This window comes from Crotalus tigris, unplaced genomic scaffold (genome assembly GCF_016545835.1).
Source record: "Crotalus tigris isolate CLP2741 ecotype Arizona unplaced genomic scaffold, ASM1654583v1 scf7180000017550.10884619, whole genome shotgun sequence".
Lineage (NCBI taxonomy): Eukaryota > Metazoa > Chordata > Lepidosauria > Squamata > Viperidae > Crotalus > Crotalus tigris.
The window spans coordinates 1042017-1061804 of NW_024096468.1; the positions used below are offsets into that span (position 1 = coordinate 1042017).

The 19788-nt window shown below is 37.2% G+C and overlaps 1 protein-coding gene and 1 long non-coding RNA gene across 5 annotated transcripts in view; one reads left to right on the forward strand and one right to left on the reverse strand.

Moving 5' to 3' along the window:
• PACSIN1 (protein kinase C and casein kinase substrate in neurons 1) overlaps positions 1-19788 on the forward strand; it is a 59734-nt gene that overhangs the window by 1895 nt on the left and 38051 nt on the right. The window contains exon 2 of one of the 4 annotated variants that reach the window (XM_039338948.1): positions 11779-11940. The exons of 1 other annotated variant lie outside the window; for it this stretch is intronic. The gene's annotated coding sequence lies outside the window, so the exon portion shown is untranslated. Of the gene's footprint in view, positions 1-11778; positions 11941-12138; positions 12360-17863; positions 17883-19788 lie in introns of those variants that run through there. 2 more of the 4 variants (XM_039338928.1, XM_039338976.1) reach the window with 2 other exon arrangements.
• LOC120306211 lies at positions 1483-11908 on the reverse strand. The gene is made up of 4 exons (XR_005556196.1): positions 11777-11908; positions 8941-9028; positions 6707-6884; positions 1483-2692 (listed from the first exon to the last, which is right to left on the reverse strand). It is a non-coding gene; the product is annotated as an uncharacterized LOC120306211 (long non-coding RNA).

Consider the following 19788-nt stretch of genomic DNA (forward strand, 5'->3'; position numbering starts at 1 on the left):
AAATAGTCAAGAGTAACATATACATGTTTAACACAGTGACTGAATCTGAATAACTATCCTATTGATTTCAGTCCAAAATGTGGCAATTTTAGGACCTGTCTAGAGAAAATGAGTTAATGTTCATGGTACAATGTTTATCCTTATCTTAATCCAGGCAGCCATCTTCAATCTTGTGCCCTAGATGGTTTGGGAATGCATCTGGCTATAAATTCTGGGAACTGCAATCTTATCTCTTCTGCAAAGCACCAAGCTAATCTGTGACAATTATACACATTTTTAGAAAAAAAGTGTGCTTTTCATTAACAAATCAAAGCCAAATAAAGTTTCCTGGCACATGTCTAGATTAAAATATGTATGACTTTGTTCACTTCTATTTATGTTTTCCTTTATATCTAAACGTTAACCTTTCTAGGAATTTGTATAACCATATGCTGATATTATAGTGCCTAAGCTATGTATCTCATAATATGTTGCTTTTCTTTTGGTATCAAGAGATATATAGAGGAAATAATATTTCCAAACAAGGCAAACATTTTAATCATCCATACCTTAAAGTTGTCCATCTCTCTTCATGAAGACAGCTGGAAAACTCCACATGCTCCAGCTAAAAGCACAAATTGTGAATTGGTGTCTGTACAACTGAGAGCTTTGTTTTCTCCTGGATTAGCTTGGCATTAATTCTGTAGTGCCATAAGGTGATTGCCAACTTGATTTAATGGTTGAAAACTAATATACACAAATATCCAGACATAAAAGAATGGACAAAACCATTCATGTTTAATGTATTCTCCTAAAATGTTTCTAGAAGTCAGTGAAAAATTATAAAAAGAAAAAAAAGAGGAATGTCTACTATCTCTTTTAAACCACCATATTTTAGTGAGGGATTACAAACATTTTCAGAGAAATAGTGAGAACAGAGAGAAAGAGAAAGGGAGGGGGGGAATTAACAGATTTCTTATGATATTAATTTATATGAAACATAATCCAATACGTTTTAGGGAATTATGGATCTTTTTTTTTAAATAAGTGTGTTAAAGTGCCATAAAAATATTTTCTTCCTTTTACTGCCTCTAGCACTTACATTAGTAACAGAGCTGCCTCCTATTTTAATTAGATACTTAGTTCTGCTTTTATTTTTCAGGCAATAGTCTTCAAAAGACATTCAGACTATATGTTTTGTTTCAGTTAGGTAATGTCAATCTTTTAAAATTAAAATGAGTAACTGAAGCCACAGGGAAACTTAGTGGAGTGAAATGGTCATCCATATTAAGTATCTTACTGATCACCTTTTTATAATTTTAGATGTTATTATACTTTATATAATTTCAGTTATCTACTTCATAATTTATATATTGACTGCACCCTGGATCTCACTCATAGATGCTAGTTAGGTTGTTTTATAAATGTATTTTAACTTTATCTTAAATTTTATTTTGTTTATTATCTATTAAGATAGGTATGTATGTATGATGAGTACGAGAGGAGAAGTACCAGGGCCTGAAGGAGGATGTGGAAAGTAGAAGCCAAAGTTGTCTCAGTGGAGATAGGAGCATTGGTGACTGTGACTCCTAAGCTGGCAGAGTGGCCCCAACCCATCATAGGAGCAACGTCAGAGCTCCCTGTCCAGAAAACTACAGTGTTAGGAACAGTTAAGATACTGTACAGAACCCTCAAACTCCCAGGCCTCTAGTAGAGGACCGGATATTAATAGGAAGAAAATAGAAATGTGACTGTTCTTATCTTTATAAAAAAAAAAATCTTGTCATTCTTAAGATTTTGTTCTTTTTTTATGATGTCAAGTAATTTTTCCTGTGATTAAGGCTTCAGTTAAAACATCATTCTTTAAACAACAAAGTTAAAATTTCAGAGGTATAAAGAAGATTATTTGTGGAAAGGAGAAATTTCATTATTTGGGAAAAAGAGAAAACCAAAATAAACAACGATCACACATAGAGAATTCTAAATTACAATCAATAAAGTCAATTTAACTTATTTAGCTACTTATTTCTGATTTTAATACATAATGGGGAAAAGTCTGTGAGAGTACAGGTTAGTATATTGTTAGGAAAGCATAGACTGAGAATAATCTGGGAATCTGAAATTAATCAAAGGCAGGTCTATATTTGATTATTATATCAATGAATGCCAACCCAATGCAAATAAGCATGGAAGAAGATAGAGCTTTTATTTTCCAAGATTCAAACATCCAGTGGTATATGGACTGTAGCCATGAAGTGAAGAAACGTCTGCTATTTGGAGAAAGACTAGGACAAGTCTAGACAAATATGTAGTCATCACACTGACAACAAAGGCATATGCTGTCAACATTATGATTTATTTTTGGCTTGTAAGAGAAAATCTTAGAACGGTGATGCTAGAAAAAAATGATTGAGAATATATTGAAGAACATGTCATTCAATAGTATAGGAGTTGAAGTAAAACCAGAATTCTCCAATGAAACTAAAGCTTAAGAATTCTGGATGTATAATGAGAAGGCAAGAGTCATCAGAGAAGACTCTGGTACTTTGAAAAATCAAAGGCAATAGAAAAAAAGGTCAACAGAAGACAAGGTGGTTAATATTTTCTTGAATTACACAAGAACTCTGAAAATCAGTTACTGGCAGAAAAATCCTATATCTATTGGATCCCAAAGAGTAAGAAACCTCTGAACCGCTACATAACAGCAACAAACCTGCAGCAAAAAATAAAAAAAATAAACAACCCTGTTCAGTTTGCCAACTTCTGGATTATCTTAAATTTATGCTATCAATTATTATAGCAGTTATCATTATTATAATAACTATTATAATCCTAGTTTTCAAGGACACCATATTTTAAATGGATATTACTACATTTATTTCAAAATGTTGTACATCAACCCTGTTACATTTGGGAAATCTACTTAATCTAATGAATGATGAGAATTTCTGTTGCTCTCACTGCAGCACTCTGTACAAAATATTTGCTTCACTTTTCTGTGTTCATCTTTTTGTTAAAATGAAACTGTTAAAATACTGCCCAACTCTGTAGATTGGACTCATCTCCCATGTTGTTTACTTAGTCCCATCATACAGAATGGCAAAGATTTCCCAAATTATGCTTTGATTCTGCACGAGCAGTCACAGATTAATTCTTTTGCTCCTATTATATTTCCCTTATAAAAAATTAAGCCAATAGCCATTTAACTGATATCAAATATATTATCTAATTTAATCAACCAGTTATTTCCTCCTCAAAACATAAATACAAATATTTGTAAAATATTTTGTAAAAACACAAAAATACCAATGTCTTCTATAGAGCTCTGATCCTACGTTAATGGTCTAAACCAGGGGTAGGGAACCTTGGCACTTTTATGACTTGTGGACTTCAATACCCAGAATTCCTAAACCAGCCATGCTGACTCAGAAATTCTGGGAGTTGAAGTCCACAAGTCATAAAAGAGCCAAGGGTTGCCTACCCCTGGTCCAAACAGTAAAGGGACAGCTCATAAGACTGCTTGAGAAGGTTGAGAGTTTTTCTGAAACTGCCCTTGGTCTCTTTTCATCTTGATGGGAACTATGGTTCAGAACATTTCAGGAAGGCAGTTGGGATAATTGTCCCAGCCTATATGTAAAAGTGGATTCATGTAAAGCTCAGTTCTCTATTTGGAATGATAGATCTAAGAATAAAATGAATCAGTTAAGAATATAATTCTAACAGTTATTTGAATGTGTTAGGTTTTTATATGTACTCGTGTTTACTTTAAAAAGCAGAAACTGGCAATGAATGCAGGGAAAAGGGACAAGGACAGAGAAGGTGAGAAGGGTCTCAAATAAATATTTTGTCTTTGGACCTTTTACCCTTTCTGTGGATGATATCATACAGCCCCAATAAGAAGAACTGATTAGTTATATTTCCAATAAATTACTTGCTTCCTATATTGCTTTTCTTCTTCAATTTTAAAATGATAATGCTCTGGCTTGTGTTATTACTGGTTCAACAATGCTGAACTGAAATAATAATTCACAAGTAAAAAGAGAAATTCCTAACTAAAGGCAATCAAACAAACCATTTTGTTTGTGATAGGTCTGTGGTGGCGAACCTATGGCACGCAGAGCCCTCTCTGTGGACACGCGCACCATTGTCCCAGTCTTAGGCCTTCAGCTGGGTTTTATAAAACCTTTTCGCTTTAGGCCTCCACCATCGTGTGCAGAAAAAAAAAGTTCAATCAATCAATCAATTTCAACTCGCAGGAAAAAAAAGATCTTGCAAAGTTGGAATTGATTGATTGAACTTTTTAATCCCACCCAGTCTGCCATTACCATAGAAGCCATACCCACCCAATGGGCCACGCCCACCTGGCACCCGATGATACATAAGTCGGTTTTGGGTTGCAGTTTCGGCACTCGGTCTCTAAAAGGTTCGCCATCACTGTAATAGGTTGTCAGAAACCTGTAGTTCTGCTCTTAAGAACAAAGTTGGAAATAATTCTAATTAATTGCATAATCTGTGAAGAATACTGTATGGTGAAACATACAGTTGAAACTAAATCTGTGACATTATAGATTTCAGGATGTAAACAGCATAGGAAATAAACACTGTTTTTTAAAAATTGTTAAATGCTTTCAAGCATTTCTATCTTGAAATGAAAATCTATCTTCAGATGAAAAGGTTCCCTGAGGTCAATAAATACAAGGGGATCCTGCTGGCAGAGTTACAATCTGAAAGATGTAACTCCAAAGGGAAAAGGGCTAAAGAAGGAACAGAAAAAATAAACTCAGGCAATTAACAGTTTTAAAGTTACACAAATAAATTTTGAATGTATAAAAATGAGTAGAATTAAGAAAGGACATTTCCTCACCTCTGCTTGGCAAAGAAGACAAGCAAAAGCATCTTCCAAAATGCTTTCTATTACAAAGCATTCAAAGGAAGGATTGTCTATCTTTTTTTGGTGAATTATATGCCTGACATATTTTTATGATACAGAAACTTATGTCCAGCATTTGTCTATTTAGGAATTACAGCACTTTAAACAATGAACAATTAAAATTACAAACATACAGTAATTAGGAATTATGTATATAGTATATGAAATGAGGTGATGATTGTTATTTTTTATAAACAAATGTAGTGTGTGTATGTGGGGGTGGGGAATGCTTATCACCACATCAGGAAAGTCCATCCTCAGGAATTTTTAAACGGAAGACTTGCAGAACAGAGGCCTTCACAGTACTATCTGGACTGTGTCCTGCCTTTCTCACAAATACCAAACAGATGCAAAATGCAAGTGTGATCTCTTCAGCAGAGTGTTATGCACCATGACACAAATGATTCTATGTACCATACTGGGAGGTCTCTTGAATTGGACCTCAATCAAATTAACAACAAGGCTGAGATCTTGGAAAAATAACAGAGCCCTTTTCCTGTCCTCATAAAAAGTATCTTCCCACAAAGTCTCATGCAGCTTGCCAGCAAACTGATCCCTTCATGTCAGGGTGCATGCCCCTACCCGGGAAAGGGTTCCGGAAGAAGCCTGAAGGGTTGGAAATTAGCAAACAGAAGGCAGATTGTTTTTTATGGAACTAAACTGGGGTTTTGTCGGCACCTACACAATGCCATAGCCTTTCACAATTATTCACTTTCTGAGCAAGTAACTGCAGAAGGCCCAATTATTCTGTGCTTCTAATTAAGGAAGCAGATAGCCAAGCATTTGTATTCTCCAGGAAGTGGAAAAGGGATTTTGGGATCAGCAGCTTCTTGTGTCACATTCAAGTGAAAGTAGCAACGAGACATCTAGAATCAGCAGTCAAGATCTGCCGGCATTAAACATGAAGGAAGGTTATAGGTAACTTTGGGAACAGATAGGTGAGGAAGTGTCTTATGTGACACAGCCAAGCCAGGCCCAGGGAGACCGGAAGAAATAGAAATAGGCAGGAAGCATCAAGAGAATAATGCAATTGTAAAGGAAGCTTTCCTGATCTACTGTAATAGCCTTCAGATAAATTGGATTACAATTCCCAGCATTCCTTGGAGTGATAATCTCCACGTCTGGAGACTACAAAGCGGATATTGTTTTAAAGTATAGGCCAGAGGGAGTATGTATGTTATGTTATACTACTTGGACCTTGATATGGGCAGTAGAAAGCTTTTTTAACTGCATTGGATGTTGTCTTGGCTCCTGTGCAATTGGCATAGCCATAATTGCAATAGTGCTTGTACCAATGTGCCAAAGTCTCATTACTTTGGCTCTGGATCAAAGCCATGAGGCTGTACAGGAGGTCATTTTAATATACTGTAGTTATAAAAGAGCATCATGGCAATACTTTTTTGGGAGAACAGGGTGTCTGTATAGAAATAGCAAGAAACCATGGTTCCAAATTATATCTTTATGGACACATGTATGTGTGAGATTTTACAATGTGCCATCTTTTTTTTTTTACTTCAAGTGACCACATGGAAAGATTTTCTCTATGACAATCTATCCCTGTGAGAAAGACCTTCAGAAATGAGGTAAAGAGAAGCTGCCTGAGGAAAAATCTGATAAAAGAATATAGCTCATAGCAGCATAATGGGCAGAGAAAGAGGCTGAGGAAAGATCCTCCCTAATTTCTCAGACTGTAAAGGAAACAGTGGGAGAATTGTACTTTTAGACTAGCAAGACTGTTAATGTAGCCTTACAATACAGTAGAAGCAGCTAGTCTGGTCAGTTTCCTATCTGGTATACCTGGTAAGGCAGACAATCCTAACTTGGTTTTTCAGATTTTCCAATGGTACACTCATCACCACTGCAAATTAGTCCATCCACCTTGCTGCTAATCATCTTTCCTTCCACCTTTCCCAGGATTAGATTCTTTTCCAGAGAAAATTTCCCTTTTCATATAATGTATCCAAAGTAGGGTAATCTGAAACACAAAGAAAAATAAAAGCAGTCTAGAAAGGCCGTGAGTCCAAATGTAAGAATGGCAGAGAAAGACTTTTCCTCTGTAACAATTTTTCCATTCAGAAGAATCCCTTTAATATGTTTTTCTACAAAGAGAAACAAGGCTTGGTTAGTGATTCTGGGCAGAAAACAAATTGGCTCAGAGAACTTGATAGCCATATGGATGCTTTTTGGTTTAAATTCGAAGTCTCTTTGAGCTGACTTTTATTTAAAAAAATATGTAGGAGGGAAACCTTTCTCAATCTGTGGGGTTTCCCTTGCTTGCTTGCAACTGGTGACAGGTTGGTCACCAGTATGGCTTATCCAAATAAGTTGAACAAGACTGTGTCTTGCATTTCTTTTTGAGATACTTGTGGAACTTAAGAGGTAGTTCGAATTTTCCATGTGATGGATAGATCCACCCCTTCCTGGTTTCTTCCACAGTTGAATGGGGCATGTATGGCCCACTCAATTCAGGAAGAATTGGGGAAAAATTTATCTAGGAAGTAATCAATGCCTTTGAAGCTTCCTTCTTTGAAGGAAATTGTAATTTGCTCTCTTGAAGAAACTATTTCAATTCTGGTATTTTTGATAACATTTGTTTTTGGGGAAATCTGTTGAGAAAAGGGAAGGAGATTCAATTAGAAACATGTTTGAAGGGAACACATTATATAGATTTCTTTCAAATAGGGTTCAGCCCCAGTCACAGGACATTGAACTTTGGTCACTCTAGTCAATAATCTTTGTCCAGATTTGGATGGGGAAGTCTATTAATCTCCTGGCAACTTTTATTAATGCTGGCATTGATACTCCTTGGTTACCAGCAAGGTTTGGGAGTAAAGGGCACTGCATTATATTAATGATCGTGGGGGAATAGTGGTCAAACTCTTGGATGCTCCAAAGTGGATATCAGAAGGCTCAGTCCTTTTCCATTTGTTATTCAACACCTAGATGGAGCTTCTGGGAAAAGTTTGGGGTGAGATGTCATCAATACACTGATGACACTCTTAAGGTCTGAATAGAGAGAAATAAGCTAACACTGTTTTTTTGCTTTTAATTGTTGACATATTCTGTATTCATTTGGTCATCTGTATCACCACAAACAGCCCAAATGGGTGATCAATAAATTTTGTTCTTAAATAAATACATCTGACAAAGTAAGGCAATTTTGATGTGGCTTATAGTTTATAGCTGAAGCTGCAATTCTAGGTGTCCTAGATTAGAAGAAAACTCCATTAATTTTCCTGGGAATATCTTTAAATTGACAAACTGAAGATACTGTATGTAAAGGTATATCTGTAGGGATCTTTTCAAGACTAAGACAAGGTTCATACAATTTTATAAATCATATACATGACTAAAAATATGGATCCTTATCCCAGTTTTGTTTGTAATCTAACAAAGACCTTCTACTTACATTCAAGGCAAACAAACCTGGATGGAAATATTACAACTGCAAAGTCAATGTGATGATACAGAGGAATTATCTGTGGTGCACAACAAAGCTATGTTCATATGTAATAGCATTTTGACTTGGACCTGAGAGTGCTAAGTGTAAATGAGAATGAAAGCACATGCTGTTAAATTTAAAGAACTTCCTCTCAATTATGACTTTTAACAGGAAATACTGTTTTCATTAACACATCTATATGACACCTAAATAATGGGGCACTTATCCACACTAGGTATTTACAGATGTTCTGTTTCCCTAGGATATTAATATAAAAACCTCCACTCAGATCTGCTTTAAAATTGCTAATTTTATAGATCTAACAAAATAGTCCACATTGGAAACCAAAACCAACACACTCAAATGAACAATTTATCTAAGAAATTCAGCGGTTGTGACCACAACAGAAGCCCCTCATTATTTATGACCTTTGAGCATAAGAAAGCATCACTTACTTATATTTATTAATTCATCAATAAATTAAACTGGCATAAGGGGACTGTGTAGCAAATGCGCACACAGCACTTATGCAGTGCCTGTATTATACAATTACATTACCAAAGCAGTTCTTTTCCTCTTTCCCAGTTACCTGAGAAGTCGAAAATTCTGTAATGCCCCTTCTCCTCACCTCCATGTTCTTTTACTTCCTGCTTAAAGCCAATAGCACCGTGGTTTATCTGAAATGAAAAATTCGAGGAAAACCTGTGAGATCTTTTAGGAAGATTTTTGATTAAAATAATAGGTAGGAGAGATGTGCCGCAAGAATGAAGGAAGAGGATACCAAATGTAAGAAATTACAGGAGGAGTTTTTAATTAGCAAAGGTACAAAGCAATGGAAGGCAGATAGTGACAAATTTCTCAAATTCCTGCCTGGGGGGGAAAAATGTATTTGTAACTTCACTCCTTCTCTTGCTAAGCTAGGAATCTGGAAAATAAGGAGATAGAGGAAGGGTGCTGAAGACTGAATATCCCATTGTGCTTCATTAGGAAGACAAATGAACTCTTTAGAAGAAAGATGAGACTTTACCTGAGACAGAGCGTGGGCGACAGAGAAAGCCACAAGGGATATGGTGTATGTTCTTAAAGCAACTTGATCTTAGTGCTTGTGAAAATAACCTTCCTTAGGAAAACTGCATCATTACTGCAGCTGATTCTAAGGCCAAGTTTTACTGCTCCGCCTGATAATGACATCAGATCTGTAATCTCCACTTAGCTAACTGAAAGAAAAGGGTGAGAATATTTGTCAGATGTTCCCTTAGGAACTGGAAATAAAGGAATATAATCCATTTAATAAAGAAAGCCAGAATTGGTAGCAAAAATTATTATAAAATAAACATGATTAGTTTGTACCACCACAATCACTCCAAAATAGAGGAAATATAAGCTTTTGTGGTGCAGAGCACCCTGACAGCCAAAAGTGATGACAGGAAGAAACCTCAATCTGCCTTCTGATTTACCAGAAAAAATAGTCAATCAATCAATCAAATACAAAGCAGGATTCAAAAAGCTAACTAATTCTTCACATTATCTATGTGTAACCAAAGGAATGCCTTTGTATTTGTTGCAAAACACTAACTCAACTCCAACACCTGATGATGTCCTAGACCAGGGGTAGGCAACCTTGGCTCTTTTATAACTTGTGGACTTCAGCTCCCAGAACTATTTTTACCCCAGTTTGTTAAGCAAATCCAGCTTCTCCAATTGACTTTATCTGTCAGACATCACCCACAAATCACAACCAAAAATGCTGCAACTCTCATAAATATGGGTCAGTTGCAAGGTGCCTAAATTGCAATCACACGATCATGGGAGTGGTAAGATAGTTGTAATTTAGATTTTTTTTCTGAGGCCATCATAACTTTGAAATGAACAGTCATAAATCAAGGATTACCTGTACTATATTTTTCTGAAGAAATCTCTATTGAGTGCAGTGAAACTTTCTCTTAAGTACCCTCATATAGCTTTATAGCAACTTAATTTAAAAACAAAAGCGTAAGAATTTTATGAAACAAATGATTAAGTGGACCTGAGAAAACAAGTATGTTTTTGAAAGCCAAGGCCTAAATCCCACATCTTCATTCCTATTTGTAATTGAAAGAAAAGAATTCCATGAAGTTCCACAACACCACCAAGTACTGTACATTTGAATAAATTTCATTGGGTCTTTCTTTTGGTTAGGTTACATCAAATAAAACAAATTCATCACAAATATCACTTAGCTATACCACCATTATCTGGTTACTGATTCCTGTATCTAAAAAGATAGAGGCTGTATTTTCATTAACCTACTGTATTAGCATCCATTCCACACATCATTCTCCAACAACAGCAGCTATTATTCTCACACATATAGGATTCTGCCTCCAGAAAAGAAATTGAAATAGTTAGCATACACCAAGCATGTCAAACTGCTGGTCCACATGACATCGCGAGTTTGACATGCCTGGCATACACAAACAAATTGACAGCAACCTATAGTATATCCACCTGGCAAATTATTTCATCTGTTTTCATTCAGAAAGAACTTTCAGATGAATCTTTGCAACTTTTTTTGCATTTGGAGAAGATATTTGGAAGGTTCTGTGGCCCAGCTTCCAATTCTACATTAGGTCAGCCAATCCCTCTGACTGGTTTCACAAATGAAAGCAAACATATATGTCCCAGGATAATGTTGCAGGATCCAATCTGGGTCGGTCACAGGGACCAGAGTTTAGTCTTCCAGTCTGAAAGCTTGGAAGACTAAACTTCTGACTGATTTATCCAAAAAATCTTGGATTATGGATTTCTGCAAGAGAAAGCTTATTTGAGAAAACTTATCCGAGAAAAGGCAAAATTTCTAAAGAAAAGTAAAAGAAAGCTTAAGAAGCAGTGTTTGGAAATGCTTTGGGGTACAATATTGGGTCTCTGAATCCATGTATTTCACTGATCTGTTCCATTAAGAATGTCTCCTGCTTATCACACTATTCTTTGAGCGACAAATATTTTCCAATTATCTCCATCTCTTCTGCTGTGTTCTTATTGTGCCCAACTCATACTATGAGCAGCGAGATTTTTCATATCATTCCCTCTTCTGGGGTGTCAACTAGACTCTTATTTAATGCCCTCTTATTTTGCCGAAAATTATTTTGTGGCCTAGAATCTTGTATGTGCCTTAAGCGTGGCTGGATCACTGCTAAGAGATTCCCACGCTCTTCGCTTTCCTTGAGCTATCCGCAAAGGATATCCTTAGGGTCGCCTAGGAACCAACCTGCCTGTTTTACAATCTTGCAGAGGAAGCTCCGCCGGCAATTTGGAGCTTCGACGCGTTTGTACCAATCTGAAATGGAAAAGCGGGGAAAGGGGTACGTCAGGACGGGTAAGACGCTTAGTTCCCGAAGAATAAAACCAGGTCTTCCCGGTTGGCGGAACCGGGCTGGTGTCCTTACAGGTCATTCGAAGGAAGCATCATACACGTGTCCCATGCCTCTCTGTAGTCACGCGCCCACGCGCGTGTCACAAGATTGCGAGAGGAGGAGGGGAAAATCTGGGGAGGATTCGAGTGGGGCTGCCTGCTGCTGCCGCCGCCGCCGCCGCCACCACCCGCGAGCAGGTAAGCCACGAGCTCCCCCCCCCCTTCCCGGGCCTAGACTGGGCTCGGGTGTCCGTGTGCGCGCGCGCTGGGGTAGCGGGCGGGGGCGACGGTCCCCGCAGGCAGGCTGCGCTGAGCATTACCCAGTTGCCATAGAAACCAGCAAAAAAAGAGGTTGGCGGCCGGCCGGTCTGAGAAGGAGGAGGGGTGGGAGAGGGGAGCGATTTGCCCGCAGTCTTTGCGAAGCAGCAGCTTTAGCCGCAGCTTCGCCGGAAGAAACCGACGGGCCCGCTAGAGCGCTTGACGAGCTTTGAGAGCGGGGAGGGGGCGGTGAAGAAACCCAACGCCGCCTCTGGTGCGGCTTCTCGGGCTCTCTCTCTCGAGGGGGGCGGTCTCACTGTGCCTCCCACTCTAAGGACCAGCCGGGCAGAGCCACGCAGGTAAGCCCTCCTCCCCCCCCGGTGAAAAAAGAAACGCAGCAAGGACGTGCCTGGGGCGGACTTTCGGCATCTTCCCTCTCGTTCCCCCCCCCGCCCCCCCATCCCCCGCTCCCGGTGGATCGAGGCTGGAAAGGAGGGAGCCAAAGTCTGGCTGTTTCTGGATGTCGTGTAAGGTATAAAGGCACGTCTGAGAGACAGTCGGGGGTCCTATAGCTGGCACTAGTGGGGAACTTGTGCTTCATAAGTGCTTGTCCCCTTCTTTCTTCCGATCATCGCATCGTTGTTAAGTAATGTTAATGTTAAGTAATAGTACTGCTAATATTATTATCCCATTGCTCCGGTCGTTGCACTTGGCCTGGGCTGCATCCCGCAACGAGCAGGTGTGTCTTGCTCTGACAAGAATCTGAAATGAGTTTGGACTACAACACTGTTCCCTGATGAGGAAGGAGAGGCGAGTGCGTGGCCGACGGGTTGTTTCTTTCCACCCTACATGTAGACTTTGATTGATTGATTCGATTGCTGCAGAACTAACTGCTTGCGCGGGGGCAAACAGGCAAACAAAATCACCTCCCTCCGGGTATTTTCCAGCTGGGGTGACACAATGAGATGGATCTTTCAGGGTTTAGATGTCTGTCTGCACCATTCCCTCTTGAGGAGAAATTGCATTGCTTTTTTATGGTGGTAGTGGTGGCATTTTTGTGTTTTGTTTTTAATGGTTGGTTGGTTTTCTTTTAAGTGAGGTTGGGCTGTTTGCTGTGCCTCATCACCATGATGCCCAAACAGTCTCCAGAAAGGGGAGGGCATTCTGTTTAGGTTTTTTTGTTGTTCTTCTTCTTCAAAGAAGAATATAACTATTTGGGAGGGGGGCAGAATAGTTATCTTGCCTGTTTTCATCCACCTTTCAACCTCCCTTTTGAAATTGCTATTACTAGAGCAGCCAATTAAAATTAGTAGCAGGGGAAATCAAGGCTTTTATCTATCATTTGAGTGTTATTTTAGGGATCTGCAATTCTGCCATTATTAATTTAGGAATTTGGAAGTCAGTGTGAACATAGGACGAAGCAAGATGGGTGGAGGCCTAGGGCACAGGATATGCCAAATTCTTTTTAGCTAAACTATGCTTCTTGCTACATAGAGTCCGGCAAGATGCCCTCCAGGTGTCTTAGAATTGCAGCGCCTAAAATTTCCATGCTGGCTAGGAATTTTGCCAATTGCAATCCCATTGCATCTGGTGGGCACCAGGTTGGGAAGGTCTAGTGTAATGAATGGTTTTGTTAGAGAAAAACCTCTGGGTAAACATCAGAGCTGTCCTTTCTCTCATAAACAACAATCTGGGATTATGATTAAATATGCCCTGTGATTAAAAAGAGACTTTAAAATATAGACTTATCAGTTTAAAGGAAAGAGCAAAAGTAAAAAAGATGGACTGTGTCTCAGATTATATAGCATTCTTAGATACATAATCTGAAATCAAGATCTCTTGTCTGTCTTTATGCTTTCTTGTAGGTTGATGCAGGGCTGTTAGGAATATCTTGAAGTCATATTGGCATTGTGTTTCTAAAATTATAACACTATGTAAGTTTGATAGTAATGATGATCAAAATGTGACCATTATTTACTTGGGTGGATTAGGGCATGAACTGATCACCATAAGCAGAAAGCTAATCCAGCAGCAATATGTTGATGATTGTGTGCCCAAATAATCATATAAATTGACCCTTTGATCCCCAATTTTTTTTCAGTTGCATCATTTTTCTGGATTTTTGAGCTATAATCTTAAACACCATTTTCTAGTCATCACTGATGCACCTAATGCAGTCAGAGAATTGAATTCCTTTGCTCCTTTATAAAAACTATAACAAATTAGAAATCAGGATTATTTGAACTGATATGTTGTCCTTAATATATAGCACACACTCCATTTTGAACTTAATGTTGTCTGACTTTGCCTGCAGCCCTGGCTACATTCTATCCAGTAACCAATTCTCTTCTTGGGCTTCTTGTCTTCATACCTAGTAAATACATTTCTTTTATATTAGCTTGCTTCCCCCTCCCACATGACAATCGTCTTCCCCCACACATTATTTTGCAAGTCCTTACACAACAGACAACTAAGTGACGTCGGTACAAATTAGGACTTGTCAATAGGATTTCTTTGGCACAAGTAGCACCCTGAAACAACTCTTTGCATTGATCCTGTATATGAATAAATGCAACAGATTCAGTATTCTGTTTCATCAATTGTCAGTGAAATCAGTTGAAGATATCAAGATATTTCAGAAATTCAACTCTGCTATTATTGTAAGCTCCCCTAGGCAGGGATGTGCTGTACATAAAATAGAATGAAGTTCAGTATCTATGTGGAACAGAATGTGGAGAGATCATTTAGAATGTCATTCTAGTTTTCTCATTTTTGCTTATTACTCTCCCAATGTTTAGAGTGGGGAGAAAGAATATGCCAGAATGCAAATAATGAGGAAAATGCATATTTTCTTTTCCAAATGCTGCATTAGGGCTTGTCCAAATGCAGGTTCCAGGCAGATTGCAATGTTTTATCTCTGCCTTAATGTGGCTAAGGAGGATTGATAATAAGTTATGTGTTGTGAGGATAAGTGTGTGCCTGAGGTCTTGTCATGGAAGAACACAAATGCAATAACTACATATGCTTCTGCTACATTGTCCTTTGTCCAACAGGTTTCACTAACTGAGAAAATCTTTCAATGGCAACTATTTTGTTGTTTACTTTAGGTAATATAACCACCTACTGATGATTTTTTTAAAAAAAAATCAGTCTCTGTGATTCAAAATTGGTAAACAGTACTGGTTTTTGCAAGTTTTCGTCTTTGCTACATACCTCAGAAGGAATGAGAACACATAAAAAAGGAAATAGAAGATAGCAGCAAGTATTTGGAGGTTTATTGGAGTTATTTTGCATCCAGAATGCTGAAAAGGAAAAGAAAAAAAAGATTAGCTTAAAGCAATCAGCATTTCCCCCAATTTCCATCTTTTCCTCTGTATGTAAGGATAAATGATAGACAAGAAATAAGAAATCACAGAAAGTTAGATCATTTGAAAAGCAGAGACTAAAATTATATAATACTGTGTAATGTGTAGTATTGCCCAAAGTTATAAAATATTGGGGTGGCCTATAAATCTCATAAATAAATACCCTTATTGAAAAGAATATCTTTTTGACACATTTTCATGTTGCTTATATTTTCTCTATTATGATGTACATGGCAAACCTACTCTGTTAAGATCCAATGACAGCTAACCAATAAAACTTAAGATATTAAATTATGATTAGCCATTTTGAATGGATAACTTCCTTAACCTATGGTGAGATCCCTACTGCTTTTTGAGGCCAGTTGCACAATGAAATATAAACTCCAAACAACCTACAGCTTTTTCTACTGTGGTGACTGCTTAACCATCTTTATGGATATATATTTGAATAAGAAAATTTATTGTGCTCTTATAATTAATTAAAAATTAAACTTCCATTATATATCAACTGCAAGCATTCACACACATAGTTTGATTGTAATGCTTTCAGCAGTCCTGTTAAGGAGGTCGGGAATAGATTCACACATTCTGTTATCTAACTACAAATTCTTTGTTTATTCACAGCAGAAATCAGGTTATGATTTCATGACAATTATTTTCCTTCATAATAAAGATCTTAGGACCAAGGCTGAAAAAGAGCCACCTGCTTTAAGATTACAGAAATCAACCATGAACTTACCTGATTCATTGCACAACTTTTAACCATGATGGTACAACTTTTCCTAAGAACCATAATTGATCTGAGGCCAAAAACATTTTGGTGCCTGAAGTAAAAGAACAAACAATGCCCTCCCCTAGTGTTAGTGAGCTTTAACTAGTAAGGTATTCAAGAAAAATTGAATAATAACATCTAAGCAGGTTGTGTCAATTCTGAAACTCTCCTCTTCAGCACCCCTTGTGACTTTTTAACTTTTTAAAAATATATTTTGATATAAAAGCTTACAGAAGTTCAGTAGGACTTTTGGTCATCTGTAGGACCTTGGCATTTGTACCTATATAGCATTTTTGCTCATGAATTATTGAGGCAAAGATGTATGTAAAAATATGTATTATGCTTGTTTACTACAAATACTGGTAATAGCATCAGACTTCTTGGCACAGGTTTTTAATTACCTTGGTTGAGAACTGTAGTACACAAGAATACATATACAGGACCAAGCATAGCAGTTGCTGATGCTTAAAAGCAAATTGGCTGCAATATCTTATTTCACTCACTAGCTGAATGGGGGCTGAAGCAGGAAATTTAGTGTTTCATGGCACCATAAATACAAATATGGGGGCTTATGCACATCGCCTGGTTATTCTGTTGTCAGAACAGGCTGGCAACCAACAGCATACCATTTACAAGAAGTGCTATTATCATTTATTCTGTTATTTAGTATTCATAATAAAGTTCTAAAATACATAATAAACCATAAGGATAGTAAGAAGGTGTTTTTAAAGTGCTTCTTACGTCTTCATGAAGGTGCATTTGATACCTTAACTTTGTGTACATAAATCCACTTAAATTGTTTTTAATTACATTATGTTGTTATGTTATGTTACTATGTTTAATGTGTCAATTAATATATTGACAATTACTTTCCTGGAAGGAAAGATGGAAGGGCACAGCAGGCGAATTATCCAATGGGAGAGCATAGTGGCCTGCTATAGCAATAGCAATAAGACTTATATACCGCGCAATAGTGCTTTACAGCACTCTCTGGATGGTTTACAATGTCAGCATTTTGCCCCTAACAATCTGGTTCCTCATTTCACCAAGCTTGGAAGGATGGAAGGCTAAGTCAACCTGCTCTCTGGGCTATTTCAGTAATACATTATGTCAATATTTTAATCAAAAAGAATTTGGCTCCAATTCATGCTCAGAAAGGATCAAAATTAGTTGATTTTGAGCTGATCACTATGTCTCAGCTTAATTTATCTCAAAGGATTGTAATCAAAATAAAAAATGGATCTTTAATTTTGAGAAGAGATTACATGATTTTAAAAAGTGACAACATCAACTTAATGATGAGCAACAAATGTAACATATATCTTATGAACCTCCACATACCTGTGATCTAGGGAAAAAAATCCAGAGAAGACTGCTTTTGGCTTCATGCTTCTTTATACACATGCAAACTTTGAAAAAAAATGTTGATTAGACAGGTTCCATGTCTAATTCTGCAGGGCTTCATATAAGTAAAGTCTAATGCAATGAAGGGAAAGGGAAAGAAAACACCTCAAGAAATTCAGATGCAAAAGAGTTAAATCTAAATCTGACAATTTAGATAATGGGCAGAACCAGCACAGTGAGACTCAGAACTAGCACTAGTGAGGCTCAGACTCTGACCAGGAGCAGGAAGTGTTCCATTTTTCGCGAATGAATTTTAAAAAAGGGATAGGGCCAGCTCTATTTTGCCTTTTGTTGTTACCTTTCCATTGTGGGAATACAGTATCTCAGTCTGACTCCTCCAGGTAAGAATAACTTATTAGCCTAGAAGAAGATGGGAGAATCAGAAGAAGTTATCTAAAGAAATGTGGAGCTAGATGTGAATGAAGTTCTTTTATAAAAAAATCAGCATTGTGGATGGATCCAAGCTGATTTTTTAATCTGTGTTGATCTATTTTGTTCTGCCTTGGTTGAGTGTGTGTGCATGTGTGTGTGAGAAAGAGAGGGAGGGAGAGGGAGAGGGAAAGAAGGAGAATCTCTTTATGTATTTGTAGTTGGGAGATTAGCTACAAAATGAAGTATTCATATTTTTCTCTTCCTTTTCTCCCACTCCTTTGAATTTTCAGTTAGGTCCTTAATCTTAATTTATATAATAAGCCACTGGAATCTGTTTCTGAGATAGAGTACAATGTATCCTGGCCACTTTGCACGTCTAGTAAGGCTAGTAGGCTAAAAGCAGAGAAGTTCCTCTCCCTTCACAAAAAAGGTACAGAGAAGAATACATAATTCAGATGAACACAAAATGGTCTTATGTGCAGACGACATTTTCTGTTTATGTTTAAGTCTCACACTACCGGCCCAGTGTTGTTCAAAAGATAGATGCCTTTAGCAATATAGCAGGTTACTGTACTAACCGATCCAAGTTAGAACTGGTTCCTATAGGTGAAAATTTTGTTACCCATCCATTTAAGGAATATCAATTCGGATTTCGACTGAATCCATTCACTATTGTAAGTATGTGTATACCAAAGGATCTAATTCAGTTAGCAACATGTAAATATATACTGAGATTTCTTCAGATTTTGATGGAAGGGAGTTACTAAATCTTACCTTTTGGGGAAAGGTGAATGCTCGCAAAATGAATATTATTCCCAGATTAATTTATATTACGTGAGGAGTTTCAGTTTATATGTCTGGCAAGGATTTTCAGAACATACATTGTTTAAAAAATTTCTATGGACTTCTTTAATTCCAAGAATTTCTTTACGAAAATGCAATTACCAATTAATGAAGGAAGATTCAGCTTTTTAAATCTGAACTTATAACATCATGTTTACCTATTGTCAATTTTTTTATATTGGTAGCCAGCAATTGGTGTTAATGTTCTGATTTGGGCAACTTTGGTATATACATATATGCTACCTTTGGATGGATGAAGAGCAGTAGGATCTAAATATACTACAATTCTATATGTTTGGAAACAGTTACTTCAGTTAGGAAACTGTGCGATGGAACTTCTAATGAAAAAAGATTTGACACAATTTTTCCCATGCTAAACTGACTTTATAGATGGAGGAGGAAGTGTTGGATATGTTTGCCACCTTGAGTTATTTTAAAAATAATAAAGGTGGGATGCAAATACCTAAACAAATAGGAAAACTCAACTTTAACAATTGGAGAAAAGATGATATTAAAAAATGGGTGGAAATGGGGATATTGACCTTAAATCAACTGTTAAATGATGAGGATGGATTTTTATCATATTACGAGACAAATACCATCTACTAGATATAACTTAATGGTGGCCTTTACAATTACAACATTTGCTAACAACAGCAGCATTTTTCAGAGATAAATTGAATTCTACAAACTTGAAGGATTCAGTCTTAGGAGAATTTAAAACTATTTTTCCATCCTATTAGAAAATGCTATTTATAACAAAATCTGCATTCCATGTCTCTGTGGAGACTGTGGCTGTGGCCATAATTCATTTTCCAGATTTGTTTGCTAGCTAAATACTTGTTTATCATTTTCTGTGGAGTTTTAAATAACATATATGCTTTGGCTTTTGACATTTTAAAAAAAATATATAAAATGTCTTATAAATATAAGAAGCTGTGTCTCAGAACAAGGAAGTAACATGGAAAGAGGTTTCAGCTTAAAAGCATTTACATGAAACAATGGTCTAAGCAATTAACAAAACAGACCACA